Source organism: Natrix helvetica, assembly GCF_964273705.1.
Source record: "Natrix helvetica genome assembly, chromosome: 14".
NCBI classification, from domain to species: domain Eukaryota; kingdom Metazoa; phylum Chordata; class Lepidosauria; order Squamata; family Natricidae; genus Natrix; species Natrix helvetica.
The window spans coordinates 1,288,301-1,300,993 of NC_138564.1; the positions used below are offsets into that span (position 1 = coordinate 1,288,301).

Consider the following 12,693-nt stretch of genomic DNA (forward strand, 5'->3'; position numbering starts at 1 on the left):
GGACAATTCAAAAATAAAATCCTAGACTGAACACGACACAATTTCCAAGTGAACTGTCCCTGCTCAATCAAAAGTTCAATTAGGAGTCAAATAATAAGGAAAAAGACCACATGGTAACAAATGTTAATACCAGTATGTGTTCAACTTCTTTTGTTTATGATGATATCTGCTGTTACGGCGAGACAGTTACATTCTTTATTAAATATAATGGCAAAAGGATTAAGGAAGGCGGAGTTGGGCATATTAAATAACGCAAGTGGATATAAATTTAATTTAAAAGGCTTAGAGATATATATATAAAGATAATAGCAGTATCTATCACGTTAATTAGAAATAAAGCAAGGAGAAGAAAACATGAATTCTGAGGCAGTCAAGAGAAAGGATCGGAAGAGGGTTGAAATACAGTGACTTCTTCACAGGTATTTTTGCGAACAACACATCGTCAATGATTTCCCTTGCTTCCGACTGGGACTTTTTGGCTAACCTATAGCTTTTCTGAAGGATTCACATCAAGTATTAAACAGGTACAACCCTTCTTAGCTTTCCAGGTGCCATCAAGTTGGGCATATACGACTATGAATTTAGCATGCTACGCAAGACGTATCACAGGGGTGTCCAAACTTGGGAATTCTGGGAGTTGAAGTCCACAAGTCTTAAAGTTCCCAAGTTTGGACACCCCTGACGTATCACTTTTCTCTGTTAATTCACTTTACAACTTTGACCTTAAAAGGTTTTACAATTATATTCTCATCCAAGGATTTAGAGCTTGTCAGAGTTCCAGTCAACTAAGGTGTGATATTTGTCAACTGCTGATTTAAGAGGCAAGGCAGACCTAGGTGCCTTCTTTTTATTCTTCAGACATTCGGGGGGGGGGGTTGTTGTTGCTTATCTTTTTCCAGTTGTTTGGGATTTTTTCTACAAGGGTTCATGAAGCATCGTTCTCACAATTCTATTCTTACTCCTGCCAGGTATCTTAATATTCCTGCTCCCTCACTTCGGATCCTTAATAAAACTTTAAAATCAAACATCAAACGCTGTAACTACAATATGGGAATAACAGGAATGGGTTAAAAGATAAGTTCCTTGATCTGAATCGTAACTTGTAACAGAATAACAGAGTTGGAAGGGACCTTGGAGGTCTTCTGCAGGATACCCTATATGCCATTCTGGACCAATGGCTGCCCAATCTCCTCTTGAAAACCGCCAGCAATGGAGGACACGCAACTTCTGAAGGCCATCCGTTCCACTGGTTTCTTGTTTTGTCAGGAAATTTCTCCTTAGTTCTCGGTTGGTTCTCTCCTTGGTTAGTTCCGATTGATTTGCTTCTTGTCTTGCCTTCAGGTGCTTTGGAGAACAAGTTGACCCCTTTTCTTTGTGGCAGCCCCTCAAATACTGCAACACTGCTCTCATATCTCCCCCTAGTCCTTCTTTTCACTATACTTTATATGTTTTAGCCTCCGGCCCGCTAATCGTCTTTGTTGCTCTTCTCTGCACTCTTTCCAGAATCTCAACATCTTTTTTATATCTTGGCAACCAAAGATTATGATCCTAATAGTCTAGAAAAGCATGTGTTTTAATGAAGCCTATATATGTTTCAGCAAATAATCATTACATGGCAATTCAAAATATATCATCCAATCATAATAATTGATCTAAAGTTCATGGTGTTTGTTCAATATTTGTTGTTAATAAGGAGTGGGCAACATTTTGTTTTCTGGAGGCCTCGTTTAATGTTTGGGGGGAAAGCAAAAAGAGACAATACGATCCTTCAATAAGACAGGAACTAGAATTCTTGTTTTCTTGGGATTGGAGAGAGAATCTGTAGGGAGGGAGAGAGGGAGGGCATTTATCTTAAGCAGGGATCTTGATTTCATGTTGTCTATTTCTTCTGAGTGCCACTACACCGGCTAAGCTCAGGGCCTCCGCAGCCAGGCCATCCCTGCCCCGACAACTGCCTCACTTTGCTGTGGTGGCTCCAACAGCACCGTCCAGCAAGATCCCGCGTGGCCACTGGCCCACTTCTTCTGCTTGCTTGCAGCCACAATGAAGCAGGAGGCCGAGTGACATGCCGGTGCTGCAGCCACAAGGTGAGGCAAGTGTCGGGGTGTGGAGGGCCCCGAGGTAAGCCTAAGGCAGCTACTTTATGTTCCGCCTAATGAATCTCCCCAGTCTGGCAGCAAACTCCCGGTAACAATACGGTTAAGGCTCCACGAATCCTTTTGTGGTTGCCCACTAAATGCACAGTGACTCCAGGATAGCTCTATGCTCGGTCCCTCCTCTCTGCCGGGCTGGATATTTCCCACCAGGATCAGAGAGACTATTGGGATGTCTTTGAAAGAGTTGTAAAACTGTTACTAAAGCTGATAAGAATGTCAATCTAATGTTTTCTGTAGCCTCATTCGATTGTTCTAGATACTACATTCTGGAATAGGAAAGAGAAGTCTTGACCTCTATTCTTTACTCTCCTTCACTTTCCTTCTCCAGATGGTGCACAACTCCATACTCTTTTACAAATACTGAAACAGAGCAAACACTACTGAGAGTAGGATGGACTTCATGCTACTGTACTATTTCTGTTGAAAAAAAAATAAATGTTTGTTTTTCCCTGAGTTATCAACATGTCAAAATTATTCCCCAGTTGATCAGGAAAGATGGGGTACGCTAGGATAATTCTTGAATGGAAGTCAGGAAGCACTTGTGGAGAACAATGGTAGCAAGAAACTTCCCAGAAAACAAAAGGAAATCAAATTGATAGGGCAGAGAAATGAAGTAATGCGAAGAATATGAATAAAAATGAAGAAATAATACAAAAGGCAGAGGATGTCAAGTAGAACTCTCCAGCTGTAGAGCTTCAGGATAGATTCCATCCCTCCGTTGATGGTCTTTCTGGACCCTGAGGAAAGCACAGAGGGCTCTGGAGCCTTGGCAGAAGGGAGGGATTCTTGCCTCGGACCTGAGGAGGAGCAGACAGCTGGTAGACATCTGAGACTCCCTACTAACTTGAGTCCTCCGCAACCATCTGTTAGACAGAGAGCATATGAAGAGAGACAGGCTCTCTTCCTGGGCACACAACTGGGATTCTAAAAGCCCACCGATAAACGTTGATCCCTTCTGTTGATCCCCATGGGAATGGAGAACACAGCTCCAGAGGATCGTGAAGGAGCTGCAGGAAGATGCTTTCTTCCTTCCGTTATCTTGACGCATGTGGCCCAGAACAGACGGAAATGAACGCTGGAAGTGAACAACTGGCCCTGCAGATGGACTCCGTGGGAACAGTTTGATTTCTTCGGAAACAGGAGGCATTTCTGAGATAAAGGACTCCCCACAAGAGAGGGACGGCATCTCCCAAGAACCAAGAAGGACGTGCTTGGAAACGCCTTGCAGAGCTGATCCAGGGAGTGGACTGAGGAGGGGGAAAGCAGCGCAATGCCGAATGTTGGGAATCGGATGGGCTGTGAACAGGCAGGCTGCAGAGGCACACAAGGTGCCCCATCTATAAAGACAGGTCCATTTTGGCAAGCCAAGGATTGCAGGGGCTTTACGCAGATTATGGGAAATCATTCTCTTTGTTGTCTTAATGCAAATGGATAATTACAATTCAGGAGGGGCTCCGGAACACGCTGAATGGACTGCAAGCATACACAGGTAGACCTCAGCTTACAACCGTTCATTTAGTGGCCGTTCAGTTACAACAGCGCTGAAAAAAGCGACTTATGACCATTTCTCACACTTACAACCGTTGCAGCATTCCCATCATCATTTGGATGCTTGAAAACTGACTCACGTTTATGACGGTTGCAGTGTCCTGGAGTCATGTGAGACACACACACACACACACACCTTTAGCAACCTTATTATTATTATTATTATTATTAAAGGTTTTAACAAAATTTACAAATATTACCTCTTCCCCTTCCCACCCTGCGGCCCTCCCTCCCCTCAACCTCCCAGAGCAAAATACAGGGTATAAACATTTAACAATCATACGCTAACATAAGCTAACTGATTTTAACCTCCTACCTCCTCTTGTGCTTTAATTCCCCTTTTGTTAAGCTAACTTTAGGTAAATTGTAACATTCCTTGTGCCTTCACTCATAAGCTAATTGAAATTTTCTAGTCCTATATTTATTTTGAATATAGTCAATCCATCTTCTCCATTCCAACTTATATTTCTCATCTGAATGGTCCTTCAAATATGCTGAGATTTTGGCCATCTCTGCTAGATTTACTACTTTTAGCGTCCATTCTTGAATAGTAGGCAATTCTTCCCTCTTCCAGTACTGCGCCACCAACAATCTTGCTGCCGTCGTTAAGTTCAAAATCCAATTAGTCTCTATAACTGTACAGTCTGTAATTATACCTAACAAAAACAGCTGGGAAGTGAACTCTATCCTCTTTTTAAGTATATTTTGAATAACCCACCATATTTTTATCCAAAATGCTTTGACCTTTTTGCAAGTCCACCATATATGGTAATACGTAGCATTAGCACAATCACATCTCCAACATTTAGGTTGTAAATTCGGATACATACAAGATAACTTTTTGGGATCTAAATGCCATCTATACAACATCTTATAAAAATTCTCTCTCAAATTCTGAGCTTGTGTAAATTTTACATTTCTTACCCAAATCTTTTCCCATGTTTCCATCATTATTGGCTCTTCGAAATTTTGTGCCCATTTTATCATACAGTCTTTAACTAACTCTGTTTCTATTTCTATCAGTATATTATACAACCTTTTTATATGCATTTGACTCTGGTCCCTAATTTGTTTTACCAAACTATCCTCATTTTGCGTGATACCAATTGTCTGATTTTTTTTCCATCTAGCTTGTAACTGTCCATACTGGAACCAGGTTTGAATTACCCTTTCCTCTCTTAATACGTTCAAAAGCTTTAACTGTAGCACACCTCTCTCTATATTAAGAAGTTCTCTATATGTAATTACATCCTGTTTTTGTTCTATACTTATATTCTCTATCGCGTGTCTGGGTACTACCCACATAGGTATCTTATCATGCAACCTTCTGATAAGCAAAGCCAGTGGGGAAACCGGATTTACCTAACACCCAGGTCACTCATTTAAGAACTGCCCTAATCTAATCCCCTTAACAAATGTGGCGAGAAAAAGTGGTAAAATGGGGCAAAACTCACTCAAAATATTTCTTACTTAGCAACATAAATGCTGCTTGTAGGCTGAGGACGACATGCCGTTTTTTCACAAGGAACAGACCAAGGACGCCAGGTGAAGTGGAGTTACCCATGAAACACAGGCATCCCCTGAGTCCAGGAGTTTCCAACCAAGAGTAGCCTACCTCAGGTAGGAAGATAAGAGGGAGCCAGAAGCCCAACCAGGTGGAGAAGAACGCTGGTGGGTTTTATTGGCGTGCTGAGGCTGTACCACTAAAGGACCTGCCCGAGACCTGCATGGCGATGGTCTTCCTTGTATCTGATGCCCATTTGCTTCTAGTGCAACAGCCAATAGTCATTCTGCTCCATGTTTTACATGGCAGTCAGAGAAGCTGGAAGGGGGGGGGCAAAAGCTAGCAAGATTCATTTAACAGGCTGCAGTGACTGAAGTCCAGCTTTACCCTCAAGTCAAGCCATGTTCTACACAAAGCGAATGTTGCCTTCAGTAGCATTGCATTGTCGGAAGGACCTTGATAAACTGGAGCATGTCCAAGTATGATTTGAGGCTGGGAAAGAAAACCTCTATAAATGACACTAAAGGTGACGTTTATCTTGGCAAGATTCGGGGGTCTTTTGGTTCATTTCTACTCTGTTTTTCCACACCCCACGGACATATAACTGAACTGAACCCCTCTCTCCCCCTATCTACTCATCAGAGAAACTACGCCTAGCCTGGTCTGGATCATCACCTTCATCTCAGCAGGGCATTTTAGAAATTAGCAGTCCCTTGGCTCTTTTCTAATTTTCTAAAACAGAAGCTGGCAAGGAAAGTAGGAGATAAACGATTTCAGCATTCTAGCATGTTTGGTTTTGATCTCTCAATCTTTAATTTGTCAGCATGCCCTGTAACAGGAAGAGTTGTGTTGCTCCTTTCCATGTCTTTTCTTCTACCTGGGAACATAGAATATCATAGAATATCACCAGAGTTGGAAGGGACCCTGGAGGCCTTCTAGTCCAACCCCCTGTTCAAGCAGGAGACCTTAGACCATTTCAGACGAATGGCTGTCCAGTCTCTTCTTAAAAGCCTCCAGTGATGGAGCACCCATCTGGATCTTAAGCCTCTCTCCTGGGGTGTTGGCTATTCCTGCCAGCTTGGTGTTGTTTGCAAATGTGATGAGTTCCCCTTCTCTCCCCTCCTCTAAACCGTTTCTGAAGATATTGAAGAGAGTCCTGGGCCTAACACAGAGCCTTGGGGTACCCGACTGCAGGCTCCCCAGCTACAAATCCATCGGGTGGTGATACTGTGTAGCCCACATTTTTCAAGCTCATGAAAAAGTAGGTTGTAGTCCACGTTATCAAATGGCTTGATATAATGGGTGAAGCAAACCATTTATTTTCTGGCTAGCCATGGCTGGAAAAGTATTTGTAATTTGTGAGGAGTGGCAAAGGGCATGGGAACGCTTAAGGGAGTGGTGCAAAACAACAGCATCTCAAGGGAAGAACTTCACACTAATTTGTTTGTACATCAGTGTGAATTATAATAATCATGTACTACACTCTGTTTGCAGCTATAATGAGTGACACAAATATTTCCCACAGGTGCACAGCTCTGCTTTCATCTTCTTAGTGGATGTGCAACTGGAAGTGCAGCCTTCCAGATGTGGCTCAGCAGCTGGTTAACCTAGAGGACTCTGTTTCCTTACCGTTGACCAAAACAACAATGCAGTCTGGCCAATTTCTCTTTTGCTCAGGGAATGTGAAAAACAGTGTGAGCGCTACATTATTCACAAAACATTTCTGCTAGATTGTCTATAAAAGCTCTCAGATCCTGAATATTCAAGTTTGGCACTTACTGTAAAGAAGCCACAGCTGTAATTTTCTCTGGCTCTAAAAAAGAGCCGGCCTCCCTTACGGAACTAAAGATCCAGTGACAGGAGCTGATGACTTTAGATGAGAATTGGCAGGCGTGAGCTGGGGCTCCTCCTCTAGCCAATACTGGCTGCCTTCCCTTGGATGGAAATAAGGACACAAATGTACAGTAAAGGGTGTGTCTGTGTGTCTGTGTCTCCCAAAGGTGCTTTTTCAAGAGACTTTGCTTTTCCTTGAAGACTTCTACTTCTCATCCAAGCAGCTTCTTCATTTCTGACTGAATGGTGGAGAATGGAAGGATTTATATTCCTTGCAGTCAACTGTTCCTCAGAGCTCTCTCTGAGACTCCTTGAGACCACTTGGAAGTTTATTTATGCCCTCGGGGTCACCTAAATAGTGTGAACAGTGACTGCAAGGAATATAAATCCTTGCATATTCCACTATTCAGTCAGAACGGAAGAAGCTTCTTAGATGAGAAGCAAAACATCTTCAAGGAACAAAAAGGAAGTCCAGTTGCCTTTTGAAAAAGCACCCTTGGGACAACCGTGACCTGGATGGCAGAACCTCCGTAGACCTTGGGGTTGGGGGTGTTGGCGGCTGTCTCATAAAAGGAGTACTCTTTAGGCATGAAAGTGACCCATTCCCATGGGAGCCACCCCAGAGGGTTGACTCCTGGGTCCATCCCATGGCTTTCTTACAAAGAGGCCATGAGCAGAGAGCCACAGGTATCCTTCTTGTCAAAACCAAAACCTTGGATGTATTCCAAAAGGCACATCAAGAGGTCCTTTCTTTTTCTTCATCGTCCTTTCAGTGCCAGGCTTGCTCAGACTTCAGTAGAACTGAAGCTTTTTTAAAAAACTTAAAAAACTCTGAAGGACACACCAGCCCTGGGGGGGGGGGGGGACACACACGACACAAATAAGCCTGAAAGAAAGGACTTTGTAAGACTATCATAAGTACTCCTCATTCAGTGCAGCTGTAACTTCACACAGTTGTTGAACAAGTGGACATTAAACGAGGACTAACTGTAATCTCATGATCAGGGGAACAATTGAAATCGCTGTCAGTTGGGAATACGATGGCCATTGGGGAGGCAGGCAATCCTCCGTTTACAAGCACAACTGGGACCAGAATCTCCACTGCTGAGCAAAGGAGGCTTCGTAGTGAGTCGCATCCAGCTTTATAACCTTTTTTGCCATGCTTGGCAGGAGAATCATGGGGTCATTCAGCCATTCCAGCTTCTCCAAAGACTCTGCCTGTTGGAAGGCAGCTGCAAAGGTTGCAGACAGGGATCACATGACCCTGGGAGACCAAAACGGTCATAAATGCAGCTCTGTTGCCAAGCATCCAAATTCTGATCACCTGGAGATGCTGCAGTGGTTGTAAAGGGGAGAAGCAGAAAGGGGAAGCCACTTTTCAGGTCCATTGTAACTTCAAAAGATCACCACATGAAGGGTTCTCCTTCAAGGGCTACCTGCATATCGGTCATTTTGACCGCCCCCTTCGTCTCTGAGGGCAGCTCCTCTTGGGCTTCTCTTTTGCCCCCAACCTTTTGTTTCTCCCTGTCCTTCCACCCCACGAGGCCCTTGCTTTCCCTGAATGTGTTCCAGTGGTCATCCCAGGTGGATGCTGGGACAACCGGAACACCTGATGAGGGTTTCTGCACTGAGCAGGTGAGAGCTTTCCGTTTTGTCATTCCGCATATGCTCCAAATGTCCCACGGGGGCTTTTTCAGGAAGCCACAGGAAGTTGCCTCCTGAAAAAGCACCTTTGGGCCCTGGTTGACGGAGATTCCCTGCAGACTATAATCTCCAAATGTTTTCAGTTAACTACATTTTCTTTGGGGTTCTTGGTGCTCTCTGAGCTGGGTGGTTTTCTTACAGGCGTTTCATGACCCAACTAGGTAGCAACTAGTGCTAAAAGGCAGTGGGTTTGCACTGATGATGTTACCTACCTGGGTCTTGAAACGTCTGTAAGAAAAACAACCTAGCTCAGAGTACCATGGACCCAACAGTTCAACCATGAGCTACAAATATTCTCTTCCATTGAATTTGCATTTTCTTTCTACATTCTTGATCATTTTCAGATCTTTTCCACAGATCTCTTATCTATGTGATTCCAGAGCATCTTTATTATACGCAAGAACATTGACTATGTAATGTTGGCTGCAGCCAGCTCTCTCTAAACTACCTCGGGACTCAAAATGAAATTCTCTTCTCCCATCATTTGCTGCAAGATGAAGGTCTCTCGGAATGAAGCAGCTCTTGTGCCTGCCTGATGCTGCCTGCAATTCCCCACAACTGCATCTCAATTGTGAGGATTTGCATCACTACTGCAATGCATCCTACAAACACAGTACAACGTGAGGAAACGGGTGAACTTTTTCTCCGTTTCTATGGACACAAAGCTGTGTGACGGTCAGAAGTGATTCGAAGAAACCCTGAGCTCTTTCTTCAACTCCTATTTTAGAGCAGGTAAATATCCATTAGGAGGAACGGAAGAAGGAGGTGCAAAGTACAGGGGGCAGGCCTGGATGTGTGCCTGTGGCCTCTACGCCTGAATTCTAGGGATCCCTAGAAAGACAATGTGGCTGAGACAAAGGAAATTGGGTTCCCAGAAGTTATCATTTAAAGAAATGTAAACGATATCATTCTCAAAGTCCATGATCAATGAAGGGCTCATACCGTTATAAACCCCCTGAGTCACCTTGTGGCAAAATGGGTGGCAAACAAATTTAATTAATAATAATAATAATAGAGTTGCGATGTGGAGTGCCACCAGATGCACTAAAGCGATGGCTTTGTCCTTTACTGGGGCTTCTCAGACTTATTCTATGGGATTCAGAGCATTTGCCAGGAGTTGAACTCACGGACCTCATCCTTTGGATGGCTATGTGCAGGGCCTTAACTCTGGGTACTCTCCTCCTCCTGGAGTTCAGTGGGGTTATCCAGGCTGTCTATCAGAAGAGATGGATACTAGAGTGCAGGGCAGATTCATGTTGCTGCCATAGAGAAATTCTATAGCAAGGCAAGATTTTGAAGGACCAAAGAAAATTGACAATAAAGATCAAGTTTAGGAGGGTAAAAACAACAGCCTGAAAACAGTTTTATATAGTCGGAGATTTCCATAATTATGTTTGCTCAAATTCCAACCTGATTTTACCATATTTACTCAAAAGAAATTTAACACGGAATTTAAGATGCTTCCTGCCCGCCCCACAAAGTTAGATAAAATCCTGCAAGCACACACACACGGACACACAAATCCTTCTTCACTGCTTGGTTCCTAAACCTACCTATATTTAAGATTGTCCAATTTTACTGAAGCCAACCCTCGACACTTTCCTCATCTCTCTTTCTACATGCGAGTACCTATGCATGCCTATACCTGTCTGTCTGACTATATGTATGCATTTATCTCTCTCCCAAGGCCAGACTCCCCAGCCGGGATGAAAAATTAACATTTATTAAAAGTTAATAACTAAAATCAAAATCAGTTTCGTGTAAATGAGAGATCCCATTTGTAGAATTATTTCCTCAACTGCACCTCTAAAACCGATGTCTCTCCTCTCCTTTGACAGGAGACTGACACATCTATCCCCCCAAAGAGAGGCTGTGCATATTCAGACTCAGCAAGCACAAATGGTTAATGAACGAAACGGCTCTGGATAACTCGTGTCCCTCCTGGTTGGTACTGGCATCTTGGGAGGTGACCCGAGGCTGACTTCTGGGCCTGGTGAATGCCTCATTGGGTGAGGGATCCTTACCAACCGCCTTGAAGGAGGCGGTGGTGAGGCCCTTACTTAAGAGGCCTTCACTCGACCCAATGGAGCTAGCTAATTATCGTCCAGTCTCCAACCTTCCGTTTCTAGCGAAGGTTGTTGAGAATGTGGTGGCGTAGCAGTTTCCACGACACCTTGACGAATCCGAGTATCTAGACTCACGCCAGTCCGGCTTCCGACCTGGGCACAGCACAGAGACAGCCTTGGTCGCGTTGGTTGATGATCTCTGGAGGGCCAGAGATAGAGGTTGTTCCTCTATCCTGGTCCTATTAGACCTCTCGGCGGCTTTTGATACCATCGACCATGGTATCCTATTGCGCCGGTTGGAGGGGATAGGAGTCGGAGGTACCGTTTTGTGGTGGTTCGGCTCCTACCTCTCCGACCGGAGGCAATGTGTGTTGACAGGGGGACAGAGGTCGACCCCGAGGCCACTCACTTGTGGAGTGCTACAGGGGTCGGTCCTCTCGCCTCTCCTGTTCAACACATATGTGAAGCCGCTGGGTGAGATCATCCGTGGTTTTGGGGTTGAGTATCACCTCTACGCTGATGATACTCAGCTGTATATTTCAACTCCAAACCACCCCAACGAGGCTGTCGAAGTGATGTCCCGGTGTTTGGAGGCCGTCGGGGTCTGGATGGGGGACAACAGACTTAAACTCAACCCCTCCAAGACTGAGTGGCTGTGGCTACCGGCACCTCGGTTCAGCCAGCTGACTCCATCACTGGCCATAGGGGGCGAACAATTGCCCCCTGTGGAACGGGCGCGCAATTGGGCGTCCTCCTTGATGCCTGGCTGTCAATGGATGACCATGTGGCAGCCGTGGCGAGGGGGGCGTTCCACCAGGTTCGCCTGGTACGCCAATTGAGCCCCCTACTGGACCGGGATGCCCTACGCACGGTCACTCATGCGCTGGTGACGTCCCTCCTGGATTACTGCAACGCTCTCTACATGGGGCTGCCCTTGGGACGCGCCCGGAGACTGCAGTTAGTTCAGAACGCAGCCGCGCGGGCTGTGATGGGGAGTACGAGGTACTCCCACGTAACACCTCTCCTGCGCGAGCTGCACTGGCTACCTGTGGTTTTCCGGGTGCGTTTCAAGGTGCTGATTACTATCTTTAAAGCGCTCCATGGCACGGGACCTAGTTACTTGCGGGATCGCATCCTCCCACATACATCCCTGCGGCCAATTCGCTCACACAGGGAGGGGCTTCTCCTGGTGCCGTCCACTAGGCAATGCCAACGGGTGACACCGAGGAGTAGGGCCTTCTCTGTGATGGGCCCAACCCTCTGGAATGACCTCCCCCCCGATATTAGAACCACTTCTGACCTCCGCTCCTTCCGGCAAAAATTGAAGACCCACCTGTTCCGATTAGCAGGCCTGGCATAATTACAACTGTCCCTCCTGGCAAATGTATTATATCTGGTTATTTTAGGGGTTTTTTAATTTACTGTATCTATTTTAGGGGTTTAAACTTATATTTATATTAGCTTTGTACAGTTCTTTTAATTGCATTTTAACCTCCTCCATGCCAACTGTCAACTGTACATATTTAACTTTTATTGTATTCTGTTATATTTTGTATGGACTGTACACCGCCCCGAGTCCCTTTCAGGAGAGGGGGCGGTCTAGAAGCATCAAATATAAAATAAATAAATAAACTCAGTTGCTCTGATAGGCTCCATTTCTGGTAAAGGGAGGAAAAATATGAGATCCTTGAGGTAGGAAGTGTTCTTCCATTCTAGTGGTAAGAAGGAAAAGTCTGATCGATTACAAACACCAAGAGGTTGCTGGTGTCTCTTCTGTAATAAGGCCCATGGAGTTTTTGGCTTTCCCTGCCACGCAATGCCTAGGCTTGCTAGTTGGCACCTGCAGGGCCGAGCCTCTTCATCCCTGGGGACCCTCTGCTAA

At 45.0% G+C, this 12,693-nt stretch overlaps 2 protein-coding genes across 2 annotated transcripts in view; one reads left to right on the top strand and one right to left on the bottom strand.

Annotated features, from left to right (window-relative positions):
- Positions 1-12,693, top strand: part of RSPH14 (radial spoke head 14 homolog) — a gene marked incomplete at its 5' end in the record, with an annotated part of 89,104 nt that overhangs the window by 43,996 nt on the left and 32,415 nt on the right. The gene's annotated exons all lie outside the window — the stretch shown is intronic.
- Positions 1-12,693, bottom strand: part of GNAZ (G protein subunit alpha z) — a 64,956-nt gene that overhangs the window by 32,509 nt on the left and 19,754 nt on the right. The gene's annotated exons all lie outside the window — the stretch shown is intronic.